This window comes from Amblyraja radiata, chromosome 4 (assembly GCF_010909765.2).
Source record: "Amblyraja radiata isolate CabotCenter1 chromosome 4, sAmbRad1.1.pri, whole genome shotgun sequence".
NCBI classification, from domain to species: Eukaryota; Metazoa; Chordata; class Chondrichthyes; order Rajiformes; family Rajidae; genus Amblyraja; species Amblyraja radiata.
This window is the reverse complement of record NC_045959.1, coordinates 12,143,304-12,156,979: the sequence shown is the minus strand read 5'-3', so window position 1 is coordinate 12,156,979 and position 13,676 is coordinate 12,143,304. Positions and strand designations below refer to the sequence as shown.

At 47.0% G+C, this 13,676-nt stretch overlaps 1 protein-coding gene across 2 annotated transcripts in view; it reads left to right on the top strand.

Moving 5' to 3' along the window:
* Window positions 1–11,880: 11,880 nt before the first annotated feature.
* azin1 (antizyme inhibitor 1) overlaps window positions 11,881–13,676 on the top strand; it is a 62,490-nt gene continuing 60,694 nt past the window's right edge. Inside the window, exon 1 of one of the 2 annotated variants that reach the window (XM_033018982.1) lies at window positions 11,881–12,125. The gene's annotated coding sequence lies outside the window, so the exon portion shown is untranslated. The remainder of the gene's footprint in view (window positions 12,126–13,676) is intronic. The other variant, XM_033018983.1, reaches the window with a different exon arrangement.

The window sequence follows — 13,676 nt, the reverse complement described above, 5'->3', positions numbered from 1 at the left end:
ATGATATCGTGGCCATTACGGAGACATGGCTGCAAGGGGATCAGGACTGGGAGTTAAATATAGAGGGGTACTCGATAATTAGAAAAGATAGGCAGGAAAGAAAGGGAGGAGGGGTGGCCCTTTTAATAAAGGAGGGAATAACGGCAATAGAGAGGAAGGATATTGCGTTGAAGGATCAGGATAGTGAAACAGCTTGGGTACAGATAGAGAATAACAAGGGGAAAAAAACACTAGTGGGTGTAATTTATAGACCTCCAAATAGCTGTGACGCTGTTAGTCAGAACATAAATCTGCAAATAGTTGACGCATGTAAAAAGGGAACTGCTGTAATCATGGGGGACTTCAATTTTCATATTAATTGGGCAAACCAAACTGGGCAGGGTAGACTAGAGGAAGAGTTTATAGAATGTATTAGAGACGGGTTCCTAGAACAGTATGTCGCAGAACCGACAAGGGGGGAGGCAATCTTGGATCTGGTCCTGTGTAATGAAGCAGGATTAATTAAAAATGTCATAGTTAGGGACTCGTTGGGAACAAGTGACCACAATATGGTCGAATTCCATATTCAAATAGAAGGGGAGCAGGTTGAAACTCAGGCTAGGGTGCTTAGTCTAAATAAGGGGGATTATGAAGGTATGAGGACTGAGCTGATCAAAGTTGACTGGGATAGCAGACTCAAGAATAAGACGGTACATGAGCAGTGGTGTACGTTTAAGGATCTACTGTATAACCTTCAAGAAAAATTTATTCCTATGAAGAAAAAAAGGGGTAAGGGTAAGAACAGTCAGCCATGGCTCAGTAAAACTATAAAGGATAGTATTCGGCTGAAGGCAAGGGCATATAAGGTAGCCAGAGATAGTGGGAGGGCAGAGGATTGGGAGGCATTTAAAGGTCAGCAAAAAATAACCAAGAGATTAATTAAGACGGGGAAAATAGACTATGAAAGGAATTTAGCGAACAACATAAAAACTAATAGTAAGAGTTTTTATAGCTATATAAAAAGAAAAAGGGTGGCTAAGGTGAACGTTGGTCCATTGGAGGGTGAGACTGGAGAGTTGTTGGTGGGGAACATGGAAATGGCAAAGGCATTAAACGAGTATTTTGTATCAGTCTTCACCATAGAAGACGCAAAAAATATTCCAACGCTGGATAAACAGGGGGCGGTAGGAATGGAGGAGCTAAATACTATTAAGATCACCAAGGAGGTGGTATTAGGGAAATTAATGAGACTGACGGAGGATAAATCCCCTGGGCCTGATGGATTACATCCAAGGGTCTTGAGGGAGATAGCGGTGGGGATTGTGGATGCATTGGTGATAATTTTCCAAAACTCCCTGGAGGCAGGAACGGTCCCAGTGGATTGGAAAATGGCCAATGTAACACCTATATTTAAAAAAGGAAGTAAACAGAAGGCGGGTAACTATAGACCGGTTAGTCTAACATCGGTGGTGGGTAAAATGTTAGAGACAATTATTAAAGAAACACTAACGGGGCACTTGGATAAACATGACTTCATCGGACAGAACCAGCATGGTTTTGTGAAGGGGAAGTCCTGTTTAACGAATCTGCTCGAATTCTTTGAGGAAGTAACAACCCGGGTGGATAAAGGGGAACCGGTGGATGTGGTATACTTGGACTTCCAAAAGGCTTTTGACAAGGTGCCACATAAGAGACTATTGCTAAAAATAAAAAATTATGGGATTGGGGGTAATATATTAGCATGGGTAGAGGATTGGCTAACAAATAGGAAGCAGAGAGTGGGGATAAATGGTTCATACTCAGGATGGCAACCGGTAACTAGCGGGGTTCCGCAAGGGTCGGTGCTGGGACCCCAGTTGTTCACAATTTATATAAATGATTTGGAGGAGGGAACCAAGTGTAATATATCAAAATTTGCGGACGATACAAAAATGGGAGGAAAAGTAGGGGATGAGGAGGATAGGAAGAGTCTGCAAAAGGATATAGATAAGCTAGGTGAGTGGGCAACAACTTGGCAGATGAAATTTAATACTAATAAATGTGAAGTCATTCACTTTGGGAAAAAAAATGATAGGGCAAGTTATTTTCTAAATGAGGAGGAGCTGCGTTGTAATGCAACGCAAAGGGATCTAGGGGTATTAGTACATGAATCACTAAAAGTTAGTATGCAGGTGCAGCAAGCAATCAGGAAGGCCAATGGAGTTTTGGCCTTTATTGCTAGGGGGATTGAGTATAAAAACACGGAGGTCTTGCTGCAGCTGTACACAGTATTAGTGAGACCACATTTGGAATACTGTGTACAGTTCTGGGGTCCATACTTAAGAAAGGATGTACTAGCCCTGGAGGCAGTGCAGCGAAGGTTTACAAGATTAATTCCTGCAATGAGGGGATTGACATATGAGGAAAGGTTAAGTAGGCTGGAACTCTACTCTTTGGAGTTTAGAAGAATGAGAGGCGATCTCATTGAAATATATAAGATCGTGAGGGGCCTTGATCGGGTGGATGCACCGAGGATGTTCCCAATGATCGGGGAAACTAGAACTAGGGGACATAGTCGCAGAATAAGGGGGGGCTCTTTTAAAACTGAGATGAGGAAGAACTTCTTCACCCAGAGGGTGGTTAATTTATGGAATTCACTGCCCCAGGGAGCAGTGGAAGCAGAAACGTTAAATATATTTAAGTCTAAAATAGATGGTTTTTTAGCTGCCAAGGGGATAAGGGGCTACGGGGAGAGGGCAGGGATATGGACCTAGGCATGGTTAGTATAGTAAGACCTGAGTGATCTCCTGGACAAGTGTCGATCGCCTGGATTGGGGTCGGAGAGGAATTTCCCGGATTTTTTTCCCGAATTGGACCTGGGTTTTTATCCGTTTTTTTGCCTCCCCCAGGAGATCACGCGGTTCTTGGGGTGGAGAGGGGTGATAGCGGTATAAAGGGGAGGGTAGTGTCTTGTGTTCTGTGTCTTGTGTCTACTGTTTGTGGGTAAGTGTGTCTGTTTAGTGTTCAGCCATGAGCGAATGGCGGTGTGGGCTTGACGGACCTGGTGGTCTACTCTCGCACCTACTTTCTATGTTTCTATGTTTCTATGCTCAGTATTTCCAACACTTTATTTTCCATTGTGGCGTTAAATTTTATTCCCAGGATTATTTAAGCAATATACAGGAAGAGGTGAAAGCTAGATCTACTGGGTCAGTGAAGTTTCCAAATATGCAGCAGAAAGGATTGTGTTGGGCACCTACAACAGATAAGAAAAGTGTCAATATTAGAAATATATAAATTTACAACTTCAGCAGGAAGCTTATCGGAGTGCACAACTGCAATGAAAAACATTTAGAACTATTTTGGAACAATTATGTAGTCTTGCTTGACACCTATCTTCAATATCTATTCAGTATCAAAGTTACAAATGCAAACTTAAGGTGCATATCTTAATTTAAACTGCAGATTGCCTTTAATAATAATAATAATAATAATAATAATAATAATTGCTGAATAATACATTTTTAATGGGGCAATTAAAAAAATATATACACTTGGTTCCAACTCAAAAATGCACTGGGCACAAAGTGACTGGAATGAGATTGAAACAAAAAACACCTTAAAATGTTGACCAAAATAAGCAATTAATAATTTGCATATTTATTTGATCTGCATCTACAGTACGACAGCATCTCAGAGTTTACCTTTTTGATTCCATGAATCTTGTTAACTTGAATATGTCACATGGATGCAAAGAATAATATTTAACTTGATACATAATATTTGCTTTGTTGATTTGGTTTCTATTAATTAATCTAGTGGGCGGCGCGACTCTTGTCAGCAGCAGCCTCTGCAGTCCGTCTGTCTTTTTATTGTTTTCTGTCTTGTTCTATGTAGTTTTTATTGTTTTGTCGGGGTATGTGTGTGGGGGTGGGGTGGGGTGGGGGAACTTTAGGGTCTTTCCCCTGCACGGGAGACCCAACCTTTTCTTTGTCGGGTCTCCGTTGTCATTGGGGCTGCAACGTGGAGCGGCCTCCAACAGGAATGACCTGGGGCTCCAGTCGCGGAGCTGTGGATTTACTCACCATCACGGAGCTGGCCGAGTCCGGAGCGGGTGGAGCTGTGGTGGAGCGCTGCCGTGACCCGACACCCGGAGATTCGGAAGCTCCTACCGCAGGTCTGTGGACAGTAATACCGGGAGCCCGCGGGTCCCTGGTGGGAGACCGCTTTTCGGGGCTTCCGCAACGGCGACTTCTCCCGCCCGAGTTGCGGGGTTGAAGATTACCTGGAGTGGGGCCTACATCACCGCCCCGCGCGGCTTGGAATGGCCGCGGGACTTTGTGAGCGCCCGCCGGGGCTCCAACACCAAGACCCGGTGCGTGGCCTTGCATCACCCGGCGTGGCTTTAATGGCTGCGGGACATTTAACATCGCCCGCCGGGGGCTTTGACTCTGTCTTTGACTCTGACATGGGGGGGAGAGGGGAGTGCAGGGGAGAGATATGTTTAAGTTTTGCCTTCCATCACAGTGAGGAGGACTCACTGTAATGGATGTTTATGTGAATTGAATTGTGTTGGTGTGTGTCTTGGTTCTTTTTTTGTATGGCTGCAGAAACCAAATTTAGTTTGAACCTCATGTGAGGTTCAAATGACAAATAAAAGGTATTGTATTGTAATTGTAACAAAAGAACAAAAAGACAGTTGCTTTTGTAAATTAATTTACTGATGGCAATGAACAACCCCATATATCAATTATGGTTAAGAGAAAAGGCATAGTGTTCTAAATACTTAGTACAACCAGATCTCAATGTACTCGGTGTTCAAGAGTATTAATAATGAGGTAACATAGTTAAAAAGTCATTTACATAAAGCATATACAAAATTCATAGAGGACCTGCTAATTAATATGTACCAAATGAAATAAAGATGATTAGAGGCACAAGGAACTACAGGTGATTAGTAACGACTTATGTGAGAACAGAAATATGTGCATCCATATAGTTCTTAGGCAGTTCCTGATCAAGATGACTTGCTTCTACTCTGGTTTTGTAGGTGGCTAATGAAGATCAGTGTGGTATCAAAGACTGTTACCTTTGTAACGGTAGACCAGGGCTTAACAGTGAGGGCAAATAAATACTCTGGAGGGTGGTGCACTCATAGATAGATTCAAGGTTCTCAGTGGTGTCATTAGACCTCCTCACTCTCCAATTTGAGTATTGGTGAATTTTGGTGTATACTAGACCAAGTGGGACCCGTCGGGTCCCCTCAACGCGCGGTTGCGTGGGGGGGAGGGGGGGGGGGGGATGGCTGCGGCGTCACATACACAAACCACCCCACTCACACACATTAACCTCCCTCCCCTTGATATTATATTAATATCATTCATTTGCACATTATCCCTCATCCCCCGCCCTATCCACTCACGCATAGCCCCCAACTGCGCAGGCGCGGTTAGAGAGGGAGGGGGGTAGAGAGGGAGAGGGTGAGGGGAGTAGAGAGGTAGGGTAGAGGAAGGGGGAGGAGAAGGGGGTAGAGATTGATGGGTAGGGGGGCGCCTGGCGTCACAGGGGAGGGCTGGTCCCCAAACGTAATACTCCACCACTCACTCATAGCATGGCCGTCCGAAGGGGGGGTGCGTTGGGTGCGACCGCACCCCCCTTTTTTTCCCCTAAGAAAAAAGTCACCAAAAAAATCGGGAAAAAACCCCCCAACGTTTCCACTTTGGAAATGGCCAGTTCCCTGTTCTCCCGTCCCCGGTGGGAGTGGCTGAATCTGAACCCAACGGCTGTAACCCCAACACCAGACGCCGCTGCGGCGGAGCCCGCTCCCCTCGCCTCCCCCCGCCGCCGGGGCCCAAGCCATCTTCCCCCCCACGCAACCCCCGCTGACCCTCACTGAGTCCACGCCACCCCCGCTGGGCTCATGCCACCCCCGCTGGGCCACGCCACCCCCGCTGGCCATGCCACCCCCGCTGGCCCACGCCACCCCCCGCTGGCCTCAGATACCACCCGCAGGGCCCACACCATCCCCGCTGACCCTTTCCACCTCTCTGACTCCCCGCTGGGCCCACACCACCCCTGCTGACCCCTGCTAGGGTCCACGCCACGCCTTGCTGACCCCTGCTGGTCCCCGCCAAACCGCTGATCCCCGCTGGTCTAACTCCAACCCCCGCGGTCCCCACGCCACCCCCCACTGGTGTCCACCACCCTCGCTGACCCACCTGCTGGGACACACGCCACCCCCACTGACACCCGCTGGGCCCCCGCCTACCCCCACTGGGCCCACGCCACCTTCATCCCGCCCGCTGGGCCCGCGCTAACTTCATCTTCGCCCCCCCACCCCACAAGAAAGAGGGGGGGATGTGAGAGGGAGGAGGGGGAGAGAGAGAGGGGAAGGGAGAGGAGAAAGAGATGGGGAGAGGGGAGAGGGAAAGGGGATTATCTTGAGCAAGATTGCAAAATTAAGGTAGGTTTTAGAGCTATTATCTTTTCTCCTCCATATGAATAATATTAAACAATATCAAATAATATCAAACGATTGGAACTGCTTTCTTTTCCTTGATAACAATACTGAAAAATATGAATTCCATAGTTTGTGACATAAATACACATTTTAATGGGATAATTATATACAGATGTAACATTTCCATTTTGAGATGGGGGGGGGGGGGGGGGGTGGGGGCAAATATGCGTCAAGCCGATAGCCTAATCGTTAAAGAGTTAAAAGATAGCCTAATCGATAAAGAGCTGAGAAGAGGAATCAGAGCTGCCAAGGAAAGGTACTCTGAGAAGTTGAGCAAGTTCTCAGTTAATGACTCTTCGTCAGTTTGGAAGAGGAAACCCCACTCTCTTTGGACAATCGTCAGCTGACGAACGACCTGAATGAGTTTTACTGCAGGCTTGAAAATCAGAAACGTAACCCTGGTACCCCTTCCCCAACAAACACAGCCAGACCCCAGTCTGCAAAGAATGGACCCTGCACCCACTCCTTCCCATTCACCACTTCACACCTACTTTAGGCAAGACTCCAGTATGAAAAGAGTGGACCCCTTCCCACCCCAACCAACACTTCACACCCACTCACAGCCTGACCTCAGTCTGCAAAGACTGGGCCCTTCTACACCCACCCCACTACAATCACCACTTCACACCCAATGACTGCACCTCCACAGACACCTCTGTCAAGCTTCTCAAGTTTGCGGATGACACAACCCTGATGGAACCGACTCAGGATGGGGATCTCTGTACTCTTTTCAGTTTGACATCTTTCCTATGACATGGTGCCCAGAACTGAACACAATATTCTAAATGCGGTCTCACCAACGTCTTATACAACTGCAACATGACCTCCCAACTTTTATACTCAATACTCTGACTGATGAGGGCCAAAGTGCCAAAATACTTTTTGACCACCTGATATACCTGCGACACGACCTTCAAGGAACCATGCAACCATCAACAATTCCTCTGCCCACCTGGCTAATTGATCCAGATCCAGATCCTGCTGCAATCCTGCACATTTTCACAACCATCTTCACTATCTGCAAAACCACTCACTTCTGTATCATCAGCAAACTTGCTAATCTTGCCCTGTTCTGTGACGTTTCACAGAGTGCTGGAGTAACTCAGCGGGTCAGGCTGAGTATAAAAGTTGGGAGGTCATGTTGCAGTTGCATAAGAAGTTGGTGAGGCCGCATTCAGAGTATTGTGTTCAGTTCTGGGCACCATGTTATAGGAAAGATGTCATCAAACTGGAAAGGGTACAGTGAAGATTTATTAGGATGTTGCCAGGACTAGAGGGCCAGAGCTATAGGGAGAGGTTGAGTAGGCTGGGACTCTATTTCATGGAGCACAGGAGGATGAGGGATGATCTAACAGGTGTATAAAATCATGATTTGAATAGATATGGTTGAGTCTTTTGCCCAGAGTAAGTGAATCGAGGAGCAGAGGACATAAGTTTAAGGTGAAGGGCAAAAGATTTAATAGGAATCTGTGGGGTATGTTTTTCACACAAAGGGTGGTAGGTGTATGGAACAAGCTGCCAGAGGAGGTAGTTGAGGCAGGGACTATCGCAACATTAAAGAAACAGACAGGTACTTGGATAGGACAGGTTCGGAGGGATATGGATGAAACGTGGGCAGGTGGGACTAGTGCAGATGGGACATGCTGGGCCGAAGGGCCCGTTTCCACACTGTATCACTCTATGACTCTATCTTTCCCTCTCAAACCCATTCTCCTGCCTTCTCCCCATTACCTCTGACACCCGTATCAATCAAGAATCTATCAATCTCCTCCTGAAAAATGTCCATTGACTTGACCTCCACAGCTGTCTGCGGCAATGAATTCCACAGTTCACCACCCTCTGACTTAAGAAATTCCTGCTCATCTCCTTCCTAAAGGAATGTCTTTTAATTCTGAGGCTGTGGCCACTGGTCCTAGACTCTCCCACTAGTGGAAACATCCTCTCCAAATCCACTCCATCCTGTTTTTTTCCAGGCTGGGACAGATGGCAACAGCTTCACACCATGTCCCAAAGCTTGTGTCCTGTCCTGCATCACCCAAGGCAGCAGAGATGTTATAGGAGAGGGCAAGCACCGTAACAAAGTAGCTCACGATGGTTTGGGTAACATTCAGGAATGTCTATGCATGGCACATCATGAATATTACTGAAGAACGGTCTTGACCCGAATTATAATCTATACCTTTTCTCCAGAGATGCTGCCTGACCCACTGAGTTACTCCAGCACTCTGTGATATGTCACCTATCCATGTTCTCCACAGATGCTGCCTGACTTGCTGAGTTACTCCAGCATTCTGTGAAACGTCGCCTATTCATATTCTCCGCAGATGCTGCCTGACCCACTGAGTTACTCCAGCACTTTGTGACTATTTTCCCTTCACCCATCGGCCCAAGCCCACTCTCCCCCCTCCTTTCCTATGTTCCTTTCCACCCATAAACCTCTCTCTGCCTTTACATTTCACTCCTCTTTCAAATCTGCTCTACTTATCTACATGCATTTTTCTTCTTCACTTTTTAGTCATAGAATGATGCAGTGTGGAAACAGGCCCTTCAGCCCAACTTGCCCACACCGACCAACATGTTACATCTAAACTAGTCCCACTCACATGCGTTTGGCCCATATCCATCTAAATCTATCCTATCCATGTACATGTCCAAATGTCTCTTAAACATTAGGATAGTCCCAGTCTTAACTACCTCATCTGGCAGCTTGTTACATACACCCAGCACCCTTTGTGTGAAAAAGCTACTTCAGATTCCTGTTAATTTCTGAAATATTGGTCATAAATTTGGTGCAAAAATGCTCCAAAATAAGGCTCAGAATGGATCAGAAAGCATCTAAAACCCCTGAGCTTCCAGGGTGCTTAAGCAGGCCCTGGACCCTGGCATCGAGGGACTTCACACTTCGAGCTCGTGATGTGCACTGCACGAACATGATTTCACATTAAGTTTTTTGTAATCCTGTCATGCCACCCCCCTTTTTGAAAAGCTTCGTACGGGCCTGCATAGGTCCCAATACTCACCACTCCCTAGAGAGGGAGGGGGCAGAGAGGGAGGGGGGCAGAGAGGGAGGGGGGCAGAGAGGGAGGGGGAAGAGAGGGAGGGGGCAGAAAGGGAGGGGACAGAGAGGGATGGGCGGCAGAGAGAGAGGGGGGTAGAGAGGGGGGTAGAGAAGGGTTGAGAGGATAGAGGGGGGGTAGAGTGCAGGGGGTAGAGAGCAGGGGGTAGAGAGCAGGGGTTAGAGAGGGGGGGTAGAGAGGGAGGGGGAGGGGTAAAGAGGGAGGGGTGGAGGGAGAGGGGTGGTAGTGGGAGGTAGAGGGCGAGGGAGGGGGTAGAGGGCGAGGGAGGTAGAGGGCGAGGGAGGTAGAGGGCGAGGGGGGTAGAGGGGTAGGACAACTTGTTCTACTTGATCTTATTTGATTGTGCACGCCAGGTTGATTGCAATTGTGGAAACATGTGAAGGTTGCAATCTCTCACCCCTGTCCCATTGTGATGTCATAAGTAAATGAAACCCATTGTGATTTAGGGAGTTCAGGTATCAAAAGCCTCAGGAGAGTGGTGGTCCATTGCTGCCAAGTAGATTTATTTTTGCACCCTGTTTGAGATCTTAATCTTCTCAGACACCCACGCTGTGCTGGCACACTGGATGGAATATTGAATCTCAAAGGAGGTCATTGTTTTGTAGATCTTAAGAACAAGGCAAATCCCATCATGTTACAGTAATTTACCAATGACGGAGTTCAATCCCAAAATGTGTGCATACTGGGATGACTTTGGTTCTTTAAGAGAGGTGAAACATGTCGAACAGTTTCTCATTTGTCCCACAGAACAGTACCACTCCAGCTGGAGATAGGACGCGGTACTGTAAACAGAAAGACTAAGAAACACGTGGGGGGGCGTAAATTATAGTCCTGCACAATACTCGTCCGCATTGGGAGTGGGTCTGCTATGCACATGTCAGTTGAGATCACAGCGTGCATATCATCCAAGAGCAAACTAACCAAGAGTGGCCAATCATATTTGTGAAGTATATTGCACAGTCTTTTGTGAAGTGAAAAAGTCTATTACCGTGGTTGATGATAACTTCATGCATTTATACACACAATAATTATTTCGGGAACAAGGAACTGCAGATGCTGGCTTACACTAAAGGGCACAAAGTGCTGAAGTAACTCAGCGGGTCGGGCATCTCTGCAGAACATGGATAGCTAACGTTTCGAGTCGAAACCTTTTTTAAATAGTAAGAATTCCGCCAAATAATTTAAATAATGATTCATAATTTTATGAAACTCAATTATGTACATAGGGGGAAAAAAATAATTAATCCCCGATTTCGCTCCAGTTTTTACCCGCGGGGGTAAAAACTGGAGCGAAATCGGGGATTAATGATTTTTTTTCCCTATGTACATAATGCAGGAAATTCCCACGAATGCAGGAAAATCCCACCCCGCGTCCAGCTGCTGAACGTGATGGCGTGAAGACACTCGGGCGCTCAAGCCTATGAACATACCAACTGCATGGAATACTATGTATGTATACCTATGTATTTATAGAGGCTATCGTCAGTGGCAGCCCTTGAGCAGGAAAAAACAGAAAAGAGGAGACAGTAATTTCAAGAATCAGATTTGGACACACTGGTCTGAACAGTACACTTTTTTTATAATAGGCAAGCATAATACAGGCAGATGAGAATACTGTGGGCAAGAAGAGACAATAGAGCATGTCATTATACATTGTGAGAGGTATGAGGAAGAAAGAAGACAAATGAGTGAACGATTAAGAAAAGAAAAAGTACAATTTGATTTAATAGATATTTTACAAAAGAATTCATATAAGTGCTATCAAATCCTAATGCTTTTTCTCAGGGTAACCAATTTGTTTGGAAAGATATAGGTTATTAGTATATAATAATAATAATAATACATTTTATTTATGGGCGCCTTTCAAGAGTCTCAAGGACACCTTACAAAATTTAGCAGGTAGAGGAAAAACATGTAAGGGGAATGAAATAAATAGTAGAGACATGACTAGTACACAAAGTAAAGACAGAATTCAATTCAAAACACAATATGAGGCGATTAATGCACAGATGAAAAGGATGGGGACGTGGGGCTAAGGATAGGCAGAGGTGAAGAGGTGAAGAAATTGTATATATATATATATATATATATATAAGTTATAATGTTATTTGATCCACACTCCATACCAGTTGGTGGCGGTAATGCACTAAAAAGTTGTTTGCCAACCGCCAAAAAAAACTACATAGAAGAAGAAGTGGCAGGCAGCCCTTGAGTGGGGGCTCTGTTGCAAGATTAACCCGCTGCTGGCCCGACAGGCACCAGCACAGGCCGGCCGGCGGGCAGGCGGTTGTTGTGGTAACCAGGACCTTGGTGTGGAGGAGGTGGCATCAGCATCCGGGTACTAGACCGAGGCTTTAAAAGCGTGTGCTGGGCGGGCGGCTGCTCCTTTTACACGCTGTCCGTTGTCGATGAGAGATTGCATGCGTCGCTCCTTCCTCTCTTCAGCCGGGACAAGCTTTTATGGCAAAGAGCGGTCGTCGTCTTTCTCTTGAGTGTCCCCCTATTACTCTTTGAAAATTTCGCCTAAAAAGAGAAAACGCTTTATCAAATCTTTTGGGCCGTTATCTCGCGTAAGTACATTGTGGTGTTTTTTTCTCTCTCAGTCTCTGAACGCCAAAGATGCCATGTTTCCGATATGTGTAAACTCTCCATTCATAATGGTGTCGCTATCGACAAAGAGCTGCGTCGTGTTTAGATCGGGTTCTGTCTGGATCACGGAGCGGGGCTGGATGTTGGGGGGGGGGCGGGTACTGTTACGCCGGGAGACGAGGACATGGTGGAAGGAAGGAGCCCGGGACTCAGTGAGCAGCCGCTCGGCTCGGCCTTGGGTGCCTGACGATGAAGCTCCGGCTCGCTTGGGAATAGCGGCGGCGCCCGCCCGCCCGCCTCCCCGGCCCGGCCCGGATCGCAGCGCCCGCCCGCCCGCCTCCCCGGCCCGGCCCGGATCGCAGCGCCCGCCCGCCCGCCTCCCCGGCCCGGATCGCAGCGCCCGCCCGCCCCTGGTTCGCCCACGGGCTGTCAGTCCAAACGCGTCAGCCAGACCCCAACGTTGGAAGTCTCACTTTCACCCAGAGCGCCGCCGCCACCACCGGAATTGTACTTTTTAATTTAAAAGTGGGCTAATTGTTTTAAAAAATAAGTAAAACATTCCCACATGGCCGCGTAATTGGCCTCTTGTCGGCACGACGTGTCATTCTGAAGGATAGCCTGCCTGTGTTAGAATGAATACCACGGGGAGGGGAAGGGGAATTGCTGGCCTCCATTTCGTTCCTCGTTTCTGTCACAATTAGCGCACCGGGGCTTGATAGTACTGACCGTGAGAGGACCCCTGTCTAACCCCCACCCCTCCCCCCGCCCTGTACATATATCTATTGGCTGTAGTTGCCGCTAAGCAGGGCTGCCACTGTCCTCAACTACGTTACAATGACAAGTGGCGCAGTGATGGCCGCCCGCCCGCCCTCTTGTCTGGGGCGAGTTGCCGCAACACCTGTCCCTGTGAATCGCTAGTTGGAGGCGGCCGCTTCGATCCGGGAGCTGGCTTGGCGTCCTCCAGAGCCTTGTATCCATTCATATAATCCACCCCTTCCCCGAAAGGAAAATAACAATAAAATGCAAGCTGGGACATGGTTTCGAAATAACGGGAACGTTGGAAACTTTTTGTGAGCCGTGTTTTAATGTTTTTTGATTGATGGTTTTTCCTGTTCCAATTGTTTGATGAGAAATGTTCCCACACTTGAAGCCAGATCTCTTTTTGGGAGGAAAGGCAAACATAATTTTCACCCTGACCCGTCAACTTTTTTAGTTCCCAATATTATCGTTCTAAACAAACTTTCCTAAATCTCGTTAAACCTTTAGATGGAAACACATAAACACACCGATAATAATTTATATAAAAACAGCTTTTTGTTCCAATGAATTGTAATAGTTTAATTGTGTATGTTGTTTGAATTACTCCCCGCCCATCCGTTTCTGGATTTGAAAAAGGCGCGCCGGTGCGATATGATTGGAAAGTGTGCGCCTGTTATTCTTAGCCTGAAATAATAGTCGGTGGTGAAAATGTTCCGGTTGGGGCCAGCACGGGTCAGATTGTTGGGCATTGTTGCGTGTGGACAATAGCGCCT